Raw genomic sequence first — 13624 nt, 5'->3', positions numbered from 1 at the left:
AGGAAGGAAGGAAGGAAGGAAGGAAGGAAGAAAGAAAGAAAGAAAGAAAGAAAGAAAGAAAGAAAGAAAGAAAGAAAGAAAGAAAGAAAAAGAAAATGAAGGGAAGAAAGGAAGATAATGAAGGAAAGGAAGAAAGGAAGGAAGGAAGGAAGGAAGGAAGGAAGGAAGGAAGGAAGGAAGGAAGGAAGGAAGGAAGGAAGGAAGGAAGGAAGGAAGGAAGGAAGGAAGGAAATAATATACTTCAGTCTGCATTCAGACAGTGTCAGCTCATGGTCTTGAGACATAGCATGCTTTATTATGAGTTCTTCAGGATTATCTTGAATCATTGTATTGCTGAGAATAACTAAGTCATTCACAATTGATCATCATACAATATTGCTGTTACATATACAATGTTCTGGTTCTTACCACTTCACTTTGCATCAATCCACATAAATATTTCGAGGTTTTTCTGAAACCATCCTGCTTATAGTTTCTTAAAGCACAAGAGAATTCCATCATGATCATATATCACAACTTGTTGAGCCATGCCCCAGTCGATGTATACCCCCTTAATTTCCAATTCTCTGCCATAAAAAAAGAGAAGCTATAAATATTTTTGTACATTAAGGTCCCTTTTCTTGTTGTTTTTTTTTCTGCCTTTGAGATATAGACTTAGTTGTGGTATTGGTGAGTCAAAGAATATGTACAGTTTTATAGCCCTTTGAGTATAGTTGCAAAATGATCTCCAGAATGCATGGGCCTGTTCACAGCTCCACCAACAGTGTAAAGTTTTGTGTTTAAAGTTTTCCACATTCCCTACAACATTTGTAATTTTTTCTTTTCTTTTCCTTTTAGCCAATCTGATACTTGATACGAGGTGATACTTGAGAGTTGCTTTAATTAGAATTTCTCTAATCAATACTGAGCATTTTTTCTAATTGATCTGTTTATTTACTTTAAGTTTACAACATTCAGCTCCACAGTCCCTTGAGTTTCAAATTTTCTTCCCCTCCTTCTCACCCCCCCCCCCGTCATGGCGGCATGGAATCAAATATAGGATCTCCAAATATCTTCACATTAATCATTAGTCAGATTGTAAAGAAGGATTATAACAGATGTAATGACCAGTGGGAAAGAGGAAACAATACAAAACAAGGAAAAGAAACACAGCAAGTAGTTTGTTTCAATCTGCATTCAGACTCCACATCTCTTTCTCTGGATGTGGATGTCTCTTTCGATCATGAGTGTTTTGGAGTTGTCTTATAACCTGCATTGCTGAGAGGAGCCCAGTCTATCAGAGCTGGTCGTCACACATACATTGTGTCTGTGATTGTGTACAGATTTCTCCTGGTTCTGCTCTTCTAACTCAGCATCACTTTATATAAGTCTCTCCAGGTTATTACGAAATCTGTCTGCTCCTCATTTCTTATAGCACAGTAGTCCATTACATTCATATATGACAACATGTTCAGCCATTCCCCAATTGGTGGGCATCCCCTTGATTTCCAATTCTTTGCCACCACAAAAAGAGCTGCTATAAATATTTTTCTACATATGGGTCCTCCTCCCACTTCTCTGATCTCTTTGGGATATAACCATAGAAGTGTTATTGCTGGGTCAAAGGGTATGCACTTATTTATAGCCCTTTGGGCATATTTCCAGATTACTCTCCAAAATGGTCGGGTCAGTTCATGACTCCACCAACAATGCATTCATGTTCCATTTTTTTCTACATCCTCTCCAGCATTTATCATTTTCCTGTTTTGTCATCTTAGCCAATCTGACTGGTGAGATGTGGTACTTCAGAGTTGTTTTGATTTGCATTTCTCTAATCAATAGTGATTTAGAACATTTTTTCATGTGCTTATAGATTTCTTTAATTTCATCTTCTGAGAACTGCCTGATTATATCCTTTGATCATTTATCAATTGGGGAGTGGCTTGTATTCTTACAGATTTGACTCAATTCTTTGTATATTTTAGAAATGAGGCCTTTATCAGAGATAATGGTTGTAAAAATTCGTTACCAATTTTCCACTTTCCTCTTAATCTTGCTTACATTGGCTTTATTTGTACAGAAGCTTTGCAATTTAAGGTACTCAAAATTATCCATTTTGCATTTTATAATGCTCTCTACCTCTTGTTTCATAAGAAAATCTTCTGCTCTCCATAGATCTGAAAGGTAAACCATCCTTGATCTCCCAGATTGCTTACAGTATCATCCTTTATACCTAGATCATGCACCCCTTTTGACTTTATTTTGGTGTACAGTGTTAGATATTGGTCTATGCCCAATTTCTGCCATACTATGTTCCAGTGTTCCCAGCAGTTTTTGTCAAATAGTGCATTATTATCCCCAAAACTAGGATCTTTGGTTTTATCAAACAGTAGAACTAGTCATTGGCTGCTGAGTCTCGTGAACCCAACCTATCCCATGGATTGACTACTCTGTTCCTCAGCCAGTATCAAGTAGTTTTGATGACTCCTGCTTTATAATACAGATTAAAATCTGGCATGGCTAGGCCACCTTCCTTCGCATTGCTTTTCATTAATTGCCTTGATATTCTGTACCTTTTGTTCTTTCAAATGAATTTTGTTACTATTTTTTCTAGGTCTACAAAGTAATTTTTTGGTAGCTTGATTGGTATGGCACTAAATATGTAATTTAATTTAGGTAGAATGTAATTTTTATTGTATTAGCTCAACTGAGCCATGAGCAATTGATGTTTTTCTAATTAGTTAGATCTGACTTTATTTGTGTGGAAAGTGTTTTGTAGTTGTGTTCATATAAGTCCCGGGTTTGTTTTGGCAGGTAGATTCCCAAATATTTTATAATGTCTACAGTAACTTTAAAGGGGATTTCTCTTTCTATCTCTTGATGTTGAATTTCATTAGAGATGAATAGCAATGTCAAGGACTTACGTGGGTATATTTTATATCCTGCAACTTTGCCAAATTTATTTATTATCTCAAGTAGTTTTTTATTTGATTCTCTAGGATTCTCTAAGTATAGCATCATCTCATATCTCTTAAGTATATCGTCATATCATCTGCAAAGAGTGATAACTTAGTTTCCTCTTTGCCTAATTTGATTCCTCCAATTTCTTTTTCTTCTCTTATCGCTACAGTTAACATTTCTAGTACAAGACTGAGTAAGAAGGGTGATAGTGAACATCCTTATTTCAGCCCTGATCTTATTGGAAATGCTTCCAGATTATCATCATTACATATAATAATTGCTGATGGTTTTAGATAGATGCTACTGATTATTTTAAGGAAGATGCAATTTATTGCTATACTTTCTAATGTTTTTAATGGAAATGGGTGTTGTATTATTTTCAAAAGTCTTTTCTGCATGTAATGATTTATGTGCATACAATTGGGCAAAATAATTCCTAATTATTGTTCTAATTTCCTCTTCATTGGAGGTAGATTTCATTTTTGATACTCGTAACTTGGTTTTCTTCTTTCTTTTTTTTTCATATTGGTTAAAGGTCTATCAATTTTATTGTTTTTTATTTTTTGTCATAATACCAGCTCTTAGTTTTATTTATTAATTCAATAGTTTTCTTGAATTCAATTTTATTAATCTCTATTTATCTATATACCTTTTAAATGTCATCATAAGGATAGAATTCTCTGTATTAACAGGTATCAACTTCCCATGTAGGGATGTAAACAGTTTGCTCTTCTTAAATAACAGGTTGTGTGTGTGTGTGTGTTTGTGTGTTTTCCCTATTTACCTTTCTATGTCTCTCTTGTGTCTTGCAATTGGAGATTGAATTTTCCATTGAGCTCTGGCTTTTTCATCTGGAAGATTTAGAAGTCCCTTGTATTATTGAATGACCATCTCCTTGCCTGAAAGATTATGCTCAGTTTCACTGGATAGCTGATCCTTGGTTGTAACTCACACTCTTTTGCCTTGTGAAATATCACATTCCAGTCCCTTTGATCTTTCATTGTAGAAGCTGTCAGTTCCTTGCAATCCTCACTGTAGTTCCATGATATTTGAATTGTTTTTTTTCTGGCTCCTTGTAGTATTTTCTCCTTTACCTGATTGTTCTGGAATTTGGCTATGACATTTCACAAACTTTTCAATTTGGGATCTCTTTCAGGAGATGTCTGGTGGAGTCTCTCAATTTCTATTTTACCCTCTGGCTCTAGGCTCTTAGGGCAGTTTTCCTTGATGAGCTCTTGGAAGATGTTGTCCAGGCTCATTTTATCATCATGATTTTCCAGTAGGCCTATGATTCTCAGATTATCTCTCCTGGATCTGTTTTCCAGGTCAATTATTTTTCCATTGAGATATTTTACCTCTTTTTATAATTTTTCATTCTTGATATTTTGTTTGACTGATTCTTGGTGCCTCATAGAGTCATTAGCTTCAATTTGGTTGATTCTAATTTTTAGCGAATTATTTTCCTCAGTTTTTGAAGCTCCTTTTTCATATGTTTGGATTCATTTTTAGTCCACACATTTCTTTTTAGGGAGTTGTTTTCTTCATTGTAATATTTTTTTTAAAAAAGAATTATTCATTTTATTTTCTACCTCTCTAATTTGGTTTTCAAAGTCCTTCTTGAGCTCTCCTAAGAATGTTTTCTGTGCTTGATTCCAGTTCATATTCCCTGTTGAGGCTTCAACTGTGAGTGTGGAGCCAATGCTGTCTCCTTCTGAATTTGGTTCCTCCCTCTCACAGTAATAGGATTCTAGAGTCTTTGTCTTTGCAATCTGTTTTTTTACCTATTTTGAGGCAAGGCCTTAGCCATGCCCTTCCTCTAGGACTCCCAGGCCTTCACTATTTTAAAGTTTTTCTCTGGGGCAATAATTTCTGTGTTTTCAGAGTCAGAGAGGGGGATTGGAGCAGCCAAGGTTCATTCTGCCATCCTGGTCCCTGAAAGTTCAGACAGGTACTTTTTAAATTTCCAGGCTTTGGGTTGATAGTCCCAGGAGTAGCTGCTGCCAGTGCCATGGGCCCTACATTTGTCTCTTACCTACCTCTGTCTGATCCCAGCCCTGGGGTGACAGACCTGGTAATGGTCCTTGTGGTTGGTGGATCAATTTGCCACCATGTTGTGCAGACCTTGTCCAGGCTGCCACATGCTGCCCCTGTATCATCTGAGCCTCACAGAACCTAGAGCATTTTTTTAAAATGTGAGGATAGGTCTTCTAAAAACTGCCTGATTATATCTTTTGATCATTTATCAATTAGGAAATGAATCATAGTCTTATAAATACTTGCACTATAAAGGAACTTTGAAGGAAAATGCTATCCACCTCCAGAGAAAGAACTGATAAATAGAAGTATAAATAGTATGGTTTTGTACTTACCTACAAATCTGTGTCAAATGGTGGCCTTCTCTAGTTCAGGATGGGGAAGGAAGGAGGGAAGGAGAAAGTTCAGAATTTAAAACGTAAGAAAATAAATTAATTGCAAATATTCATCCATATTATTTAGATTGTCGAATTTATTGGCACATAATTGGGCAAAATAACTCCTAACAATTGTCTTAATTTCTTCTTCATTTGTGGTGAATTCACCCCTTTCTTTTTTTGTACTAGTAATTTCCTTTTCTTTTTGCATGCTCAATTAATTTATTTGCTTTTTTCTTTATTTTATTGATGTAAGCAATGCAAGATATAAATTTTCTCCTAAGTAATGCTTTGGCTGCACCCCATAAATTTTAGTATGATGTCTCATTGTTGTTATTTTCTTCAATGAAATTGTTGATTGTTTCTATGATTTTTTCTTTGACCACTTGTTTTTTAGGATTAGATTATTTAATTTCCAATTAGTTTTTAATCTCCCTATCCATTGTCCATTATTAAATGTAATTTTTTTTGCATTATGATCTAAAAAGAATGTTCTTACTATTTCTGCTTTTCTGCATTTGTTTGCAAGGTTTTTAGTCGTAATAAAGAGTCAATTTTTGTGTAGGGGCCTAGTACTTCTGAGAAAAAAAGGCATAGTCCTGTTTATTCCTATTCAATTTTCTCTAGCATTATAACATATCTAACTTTTCAAGAATTCTATTCACCTCCTTATTTCTTTTTTTTTTAGTGTAAAAGGAGAATATTTATTCTTAAAACAGAACCCCTGGAAACATTTAGCTGAAGAACTAGAGCACACCTCCTTATTTATTGGTTTATTTTTTGGTTAGATTTTATCTAGTTCTGCGAGGGGAATGTTAAGGTCCCCCACTAGTACAGTTTTATTATCTATTTGTGTCATATAATTCATTTAACTTCTTCAAAAATTTAAATGCTATATCATTTGGTGCATATATATTGTAGTATTGATAGGTATTTATTGTCTGGTACCTTCCAACAAAACATTGTTTCTTCTTTATCTCTTTTAATTAGATTTATTTTTGCTTTTGCTTCATCTGAAATCATGATTGCTATACCCACTTTCTTTGCATAATATATTTTGCTCCAGCCTTTTTCCTTTACTTTGGATGTATCTCTCTGCTTCAAATGTGTTTCTTGTAAACAACATATTGTAGGACTCTGGTTTTTAATCCATTCTGCCATCTACATCCAGTTTATGGGTGAGTTCATCCTATTCATTTCATAGTTATGTTAACTAACTGTGTATTTGCATCCTTTCTATTTTTTTGCTTGTTTATCCCCCTCTTAACTCCATCCTTTCCTTCCTCACACACGTTTTACTTCTGACCATTGTCTTCCTCACTATACCCCCCTTTTATCAATCCCTCCTCCCCTTTCTTTTATGCTCATCCCTTTTTATTTCCTTATAACATAAGATAGATTTCTGTATCTAACTAAATGTGTATGTTATTGCCTCTTTGAATCAACTTTCATAAGAGGTTTAATCTTTGCCTGCCACCACCACCCCATATGCCTCTTTTATATGGGATAATTTACCCCATGCAATCTCTCCCTCTTCTTCCAGTGCGATTTTCTTTCTCACCCCTTTATTTTGTTTATATATATTTTTTTCTTCAGTGAGATTTTTGTATTTCTTTTTTCATTTGGCCAATTCTAATTTTCAGGGAATTATTTTCCTCAGTAAATATTTGTATATGTGTTCCAATGCTATTGACTCTTTTTAAAAAAATGATCTTATATTACTCTTATTTCTTGTCCCAACTTTTCTCCTACTTCTCAAATTTGCTTTGTAAGTTTTCTGGGAAATCTTTTTGGGCCTGAGGCCAAATTGTATTTTTTCTTTCAGGCTTCACATGTAGCCATTTTAACACTATTGTCCTCTTTCAGGTTAATGCTTTTATCCTCCCTGTCACCATAGTAATTTTCTATAGTTAAGTTCTTTTGCCCATTTTTTCTGCCTTTTTTGTGACTTGGTGCTTTTATGTGAGAGTTGGGCTGTGGTCCTGCAGTGCCCTAAGGTTTTGGTGCTGGGCCTCTAGCGGGTCTTACTGCTGGCTTTCACTGGGCTTCAGGACTTAGCTGCTTTCTTTCTCTGGAGGACAGGCTTCCCTTCTGGCTTGTTCTAGGTGGCAGGGCCTCCCTGTTGGCCTCTCTTGGATGTGGGGTTTAGTTACTGGCCTACTCCAGGGGTGGGGACCTGCTGCTGGGTTGCTATGGAAACCGGGCCTCTTAGCTAGCAAGCCCATCTATCTGAGGAGTGTGGCCCCACTTCTGGGTTGCTATTGTAATAAGGTCTCTCTACTGGTAGGCCCTAGAGGTGAGTCAGCAATGGGGTCAAGGCTTTTCTGGTTACTTATGCTGAGTGTAGGGTTGCTGGGGGTAGGGCTTTGCTGAGCTGCACAGACTGTTCACTTGCCTAGGGGGCTGCTGGTTTGTGGTAGGGTGAAGCCTCAGTGGTGGATTGCCCCAGGCTTGGAGCCTTGCTGCAGGTCCTCTGCTGTGAGTCTGGCTGCTGCTGCTGCTGCTGCTGCCGCTCTTTGACCTTGCTCTCCTCCCACCTCAGCAAGACAGATCTTTCCTGCCAGGTTAGCAAATTGCTTCAGTGCTTCTAGATAAAATCTGAGGTGGATTTCTAGTTGTAAGGGAATTTGGGTGGGCTTCAGAGGGCTCCTTCTTCACTTCATCATCTTGGAAACAGAAGCCAGCTTCCCAAATTTTGCAAATTCTTTTTTCCATTTTGTTAACATGTGTTTATACAAACATGTCTATACATACAAACACATAAACCTGTTTATAAATATAAATATACATATGTTTATAAGATTTTCCTCCTGAGGAATACTTTTGCTTTATCCTAAACATTTCTGAAATTTTTTCATCTTATCATTTTCTTTCACATGATTATTATTTCTATGAAATTTTCACTTGGGATCTCCTGTTTATTGTGGTCTCTGAACCAATGACTATTTTCATTGCCTTATGGTCTATAAAATATGTATTTAATATGTCTGCTTTTCAAAATATATTTTGCAATATTTCTGTAACTAACATATGGTCAATTTTTATAAAAGTTTCAGGTGGTGCTGAGAGATATGTATATTTTTTGTTGTCCCATTTAGAAGACCCCATAAGTTTTTCACCTTTAATTTTTCATCAATTTGTTCAGTTCCATATTTTTCCTTTTGTCTTATCTTTTATATTTATCCAAAGTTGAGAGAGATTGGAGCCTCCTGACGCTTTTGCATTATTATGTCTTCTTATAACGCAGTTTACATTTCACTTATGAATTTGGATGCTGGAGTATTTGAAGCATATAATTGTTTCACCAATATTGGTTTGTTATCTATGGTTTCTTTCACCTTAATATAGGTTCTTTGTTTATGTCTTTTTTTGATGTTTGTTTCTCTTTGTCATCTAACATGATTGCAATTCCTGGTATTTTGTATTCATTTTTTAATCTCTTTTCAATCCCATTATTTTATTTAATACATGTCTTTATTTTTAAAATGGTTGTTATAAGCAATATGTCATAGAATTGTGTTTTCTTATCCAATCTATCACTCTTTTTCCTTTGTTAAATTTATTCACATATAAAGTTATGAGAGTGATGTTTATATCTCCTTTATTTGTCTCTAATGTTGTTTTTATATCTTTTTCTGCAGATAAAATACATATTTCTTCAGTCACTTTAGTTAATTATTTTCTAATGTAGCTCTCTTCCCAGTATTTCTCTCCCCCTTATACCTGATTTCCCCCACCTCTTAGTGATTCCTTTCCCTTTGGAATTTTGCCCTTCATTTTCTGTTTTTATGTAGTTCTTTAATTCTTCTCCTCTTTTTCTCCTTTCAGTTGAGTAGATTCCCTTTTCCCTTTTCCTTTTCAACTAGTCCTGTTCATTAGTTTTTAAAATTTCATTTTTGAGTCCCTTCCCAGAGAGAGTTTCTCTCATTCTCTTCATTATCCATCTTCTCTTTCTGAATACTTTAGACCCTTATTCTCTTGTTCTGGGCTCCTATAATTATATAGTTTTCTCTATTTTCTGCATTCCTCATATCATAATCATAACTTCCAAGGTATCCATTTTGGACTCTCTCCTCTTCAAAGTTTTTGCCACTATGTTATAAATCTGGCCCTGAGGATCTCCATTTTCAGTTATGCCTCACTTACAGAACAAAGCCCAATTCTTTAAGCCATAGGGAAGAGGCACTATCCCAGGTAGAAACCCCACCACCACCAGTAAGTCCTTGATTGTGCAGTCCACTCTGATATCTACCTTCCTCCTGGTTACCTTTTTCCCCCTCATTTGCCTCAAAGTCACTTCTCAGGGTTCATGAGCTCCACCTCTTATGCGAGCTAGTTGCCCCAGGATATTCAACTCTTTTCTTCCCAAGGACTGACAGCACCTAGCACAAGGCTCTAGTCTTGGAATGTGTCTTTTCACCCATCCTTCATAAGTATGATCCCTTCTTACTCCTAAAACAAAGCCTTCCTCCTTTCCCCTTCCCCCCCCCTTTTTAAAAAGTAATTGGGGTTAAGTAACTTGTTCAAGGTTACACGGCCAGTTATTTCTGGATGTGGTGCTAAGTATCAGAGCCCGGATTCAATCCCAGGTCATCCCGACTCTGGGGCCGGTGCTCTTACTCACTGAGCCACCTGGCCGCCCCTACCCTTCTCCCTTTTCAATGCCTCTCCTCACCTCCTCCTTATTCCTCTGCAGATTCTTCTCTTTCTGAGAATAGCAGGGTAACCTTCCCTTCGATGTATCCTTTGCTTTGATCCATCCATATCACATCATCTTTTCTATCACCTGGCTCTCCTCCTACCCTTTCATTTATCCTCCGTTTTGTAATGTGGCCCCACAAAAACAATGATTCACCTGTAGATTTGGTGTCTCCAGGTTCTGTCCATAATGCCATATGCTTGCGTCTTCACTGTTACTTCCACCTAATTTCTACCTTCAATCCTGTCTCTTTCAGTACTGTTAGAAAGAAGGGGTTTTTGTTTATTTGTTTTTTATAGGTCTCTCTGCTGTCACCCCATTGTTATTACCATTCTTGGCTATCGTGTCTGTCATCTGGGGCATTCGAGAAGCACATAATCTTTTCAGGTCTAGTTTTCTCTCTAAGCGTTTCAAATTTCTTGATCATTGAATGTCCATCCTCTTTCTCATTTGTAGTTGAGTTCAAATATGTAGGGTAGGTTCCTCTGACCTGTATCCTGAGCTCCATTGCCCTTCAGAGTACATTATTTCATTCCCTTCTTCATTTTACGGTGGGTGTAGAATAGTCCCATGTTATTAAAATTTCCTTTCCTTTGTTTCTGAGAGTCTTCCCTCCTTCTTTCCAGTGCCTTGGAGACCTTGGATCCAGGCTGTGGAGTCTGCTGGCTCAGGGTAGATAACCAGTTTGCCTGGGATGCACTTCAGACTATGGATTTAGGTTTGTTGGAAGCTTCTATGGATTGGCTAGTGCAAACTCACTGATGATAGTGTAGGGTGTGGGGGAAGTGAAGTCAGGGTAGAATCAATTCATGATTTTTGGTTACCTTCTTTTGAATTCCATGTGTCCTAATTCATGGAGATGCCTGCAGTTTCTTTGTCTATGGTTCATAATTTTTGTTTGGGAGGTTGAGGGGATCAGAGAAGATGTTTAGTCTTCCATTTTGTTTACCATATGACCTGGAAGTCACTTTTGATGGGTTTTAAAAGCAAAACAGCTTTGTAACTTGCAATGGCCTCTTCCCTGCCTCAAGAATCTTCACTTTACAATATATTCCTTGCAGAGCTGTTAAAGTAATTCTTCTCAAGTAGAGATTTGATCACATCATTCCTTTCTTAATAAACTCCAGTGGGTCCCTATTGACTCTAGCCATTTGCGTAGATATTTTATCCCTTTATTAGACTGAAAGCCCCATGTCTGTGTCATATTTTATCTTAATATGCCAACTGCTAAGACCAGGGAGATTCCTTGCCTCTATCTCGGCTGCAGGCCAACCCACCTTCCTCCTGGTATCCAAGTTATGTAGTGTGAATAACTCATGTCATTACCTTAGTGGGCAAAATCCTTTGTCTCCTCTCTATAATTGGAGACTGAGCTCTTTAATTCCTTGCCTGTCACTGCTTACTGTGCCACCATGGGCCCTCACTGAATGCTGGCAGATGCTGTCACTGACACCCTATAGCAACATGCAGCTGGAAAAGGCATCAAAAAATCATCTGTTCCAGTCCTCTGTCTTCAGGATAATCAAAATGCACTTGCTTGGTGCTTCCATGCACCCACCCATCACTGTCCTCTTAAGGAATGCAGGTTCTTTCAACAAGAAAAAAGGAGATGCCAGATCTCTCCCTGCCTGAATGGGACCATAGAACTAGAGCCAGAAAGGGCCTCAAAGGCCATCTAGTCTGACCTCCTTATTTCATAGTTTAAGAAACTGAGGCACAGACAGATGAAATAACTTGCCCAAACAGATGTAGGTTTTGACGCTACAGCTGAACTATACCATGTTCACATAAAACTTTGTGATATATTTCTCTTCTAGAAAGAGCAGCAAAATGTATATTATTGACACAGATCCGACAGCATACAAGCAGGAAGTTTGGGGCATGGGTAGGAGGAAATAGAGGTGATGAGGGAAGTGGTGAAAAATAGTGGATCATCCTAGGTAGATTCTTTCCTGAAGGACTGAAATTTCTCAAAATCACTCTTTCATTCATATGTTTCTTTCTAGAGCTTTCTCAGTCTTTCTGTTTCACTTGACTCTATGTCTACTCTACCATACACAGAATTTCTTCCAAGCTAGGTGCCTTTTCATTGGCTCTCCCTGATGCCTTGGATGCTTTCCTTCCTTACCTCTGCTTCCTGTCTTCATGTCCCTTCAAGTCTCAACTCAAACCCTACCTTCTGCAAGAAGCCTTTCATAGTCCCCTAACCCCTATGTCCATTCCTTTTGAGATTAGTTCCCATTTACACTGTATGTAACTTTTAGGTACTTCATTGATTGAATGGTTTTTCCCCTATTAGAAAGTGAACCTTTTGAGGGTGGGGCTGTGTATTTTGCTTTCTTTCTATCCTTAGTTCTGAGTATAGATCTGGTACATAGTAAGTGTTTAATAAATACTAATTAACTGACAAAGAAATAGAGAGGGAGAAAGCAGACAGAGGGGGAAATAACTATCAGGAAAAGGGAAGAAGTGGAGAAAAGAGGAAGGAAAAAAAAAACTAAGGAATGGCAGGAGAGAGAAGACAGTGAACTATAAGCACTGTTGCATCACACACACACACATACCACTTAGACGTAGAACCAGCCTTAGCAATCACCTCAACCAATACTAGATCAATTAATCCATAAACAATTATTCAGCACCTACAATGTGCCAAGCACTGTGTTAAGCACTAGGGCCAAAGATTGTCCTTGCCCATAAGGAGCACTTTCACTTAACACATGAGGAGCTTGAACTGAAGATCCAAGATATTGAATAACTTTCTCAAGATCAGTGACAGAGCTAGAACTGAAACCAAGGTGTCCCCCTCCAAGTCCAGTGCTTTTTCTGGCACATCCACAACATTGCCTCTGAGAAATAGCTGCTGTGGAGAACTGGGTCAGGCCCTTACTTACTATGGGGAAAGAAGGAGTAGAGGTAGATGGATGTTGGAAATGAGTAAGCACATCCAATCCCAGCAGAAAACGCCTAGATGAGGCAGGACATGGCTGAAACCAAGGACTGAGTGGAGAATAATAGTGACAGCAGCTTATGTGTATGGCTGCTTATGTATGTCTATTATCTCACTGGACCCTCGCAGTTGCTCTCCAAGGTTGATGTGGATGGGTTGGCATCTACATTATTCAATAGGGTACTAATGTCAACAAGTTCACAGTTGTCCAAATTAATTGCAAATATGTCTGATGAAGCTTCCTATCTGTCTGTGTTCACAAAGAAATCTTGTCATGATCCTGAAAGATGTGATATATTCTAACTCTCATACCTTGCCTCTGCTCGAACCAGTAAATTGGAATCTGGCCACTGCAGACCTTATGAGAGTATAAGAAGTCTTCTTGGGCTCCTGGAGATAATAATAATCGTTAATGTTTCTATGGTACTTACTACGTACCAGGCACTGTGCTAAGCACTTTTAATTATTATCTCATTTAACCCTCACATTTACCCTGGGAAATTATTATTATCTTCATTTTACAGATAGGAAAAGAGAGGCAATGAGGGTTTAAATAACTTTACCAGGCTCATACAGCTAGTAAGTATCTGAGGTCAGATTTGAATTCAGGTCTTCATGACAATT

This window comes from Petaurus breviceps, unplaced genomic scaffold (genome assembly GCF_028583685.1).
Source record: "Petaurus breviceps papuanus isolate PSGF00001 unplaced genomic scaffold, PetGlider_PUasm1.0 174, whole genome shotgun sequence".
NCBI lineage: Eukaryota > Metazoa > Chordata > Mammalia > Diprotodontia > Petauridae > Petaurus > Petaurus breviceps.
Note: the sequence above shows the minus strand (reverse complement) of the source record.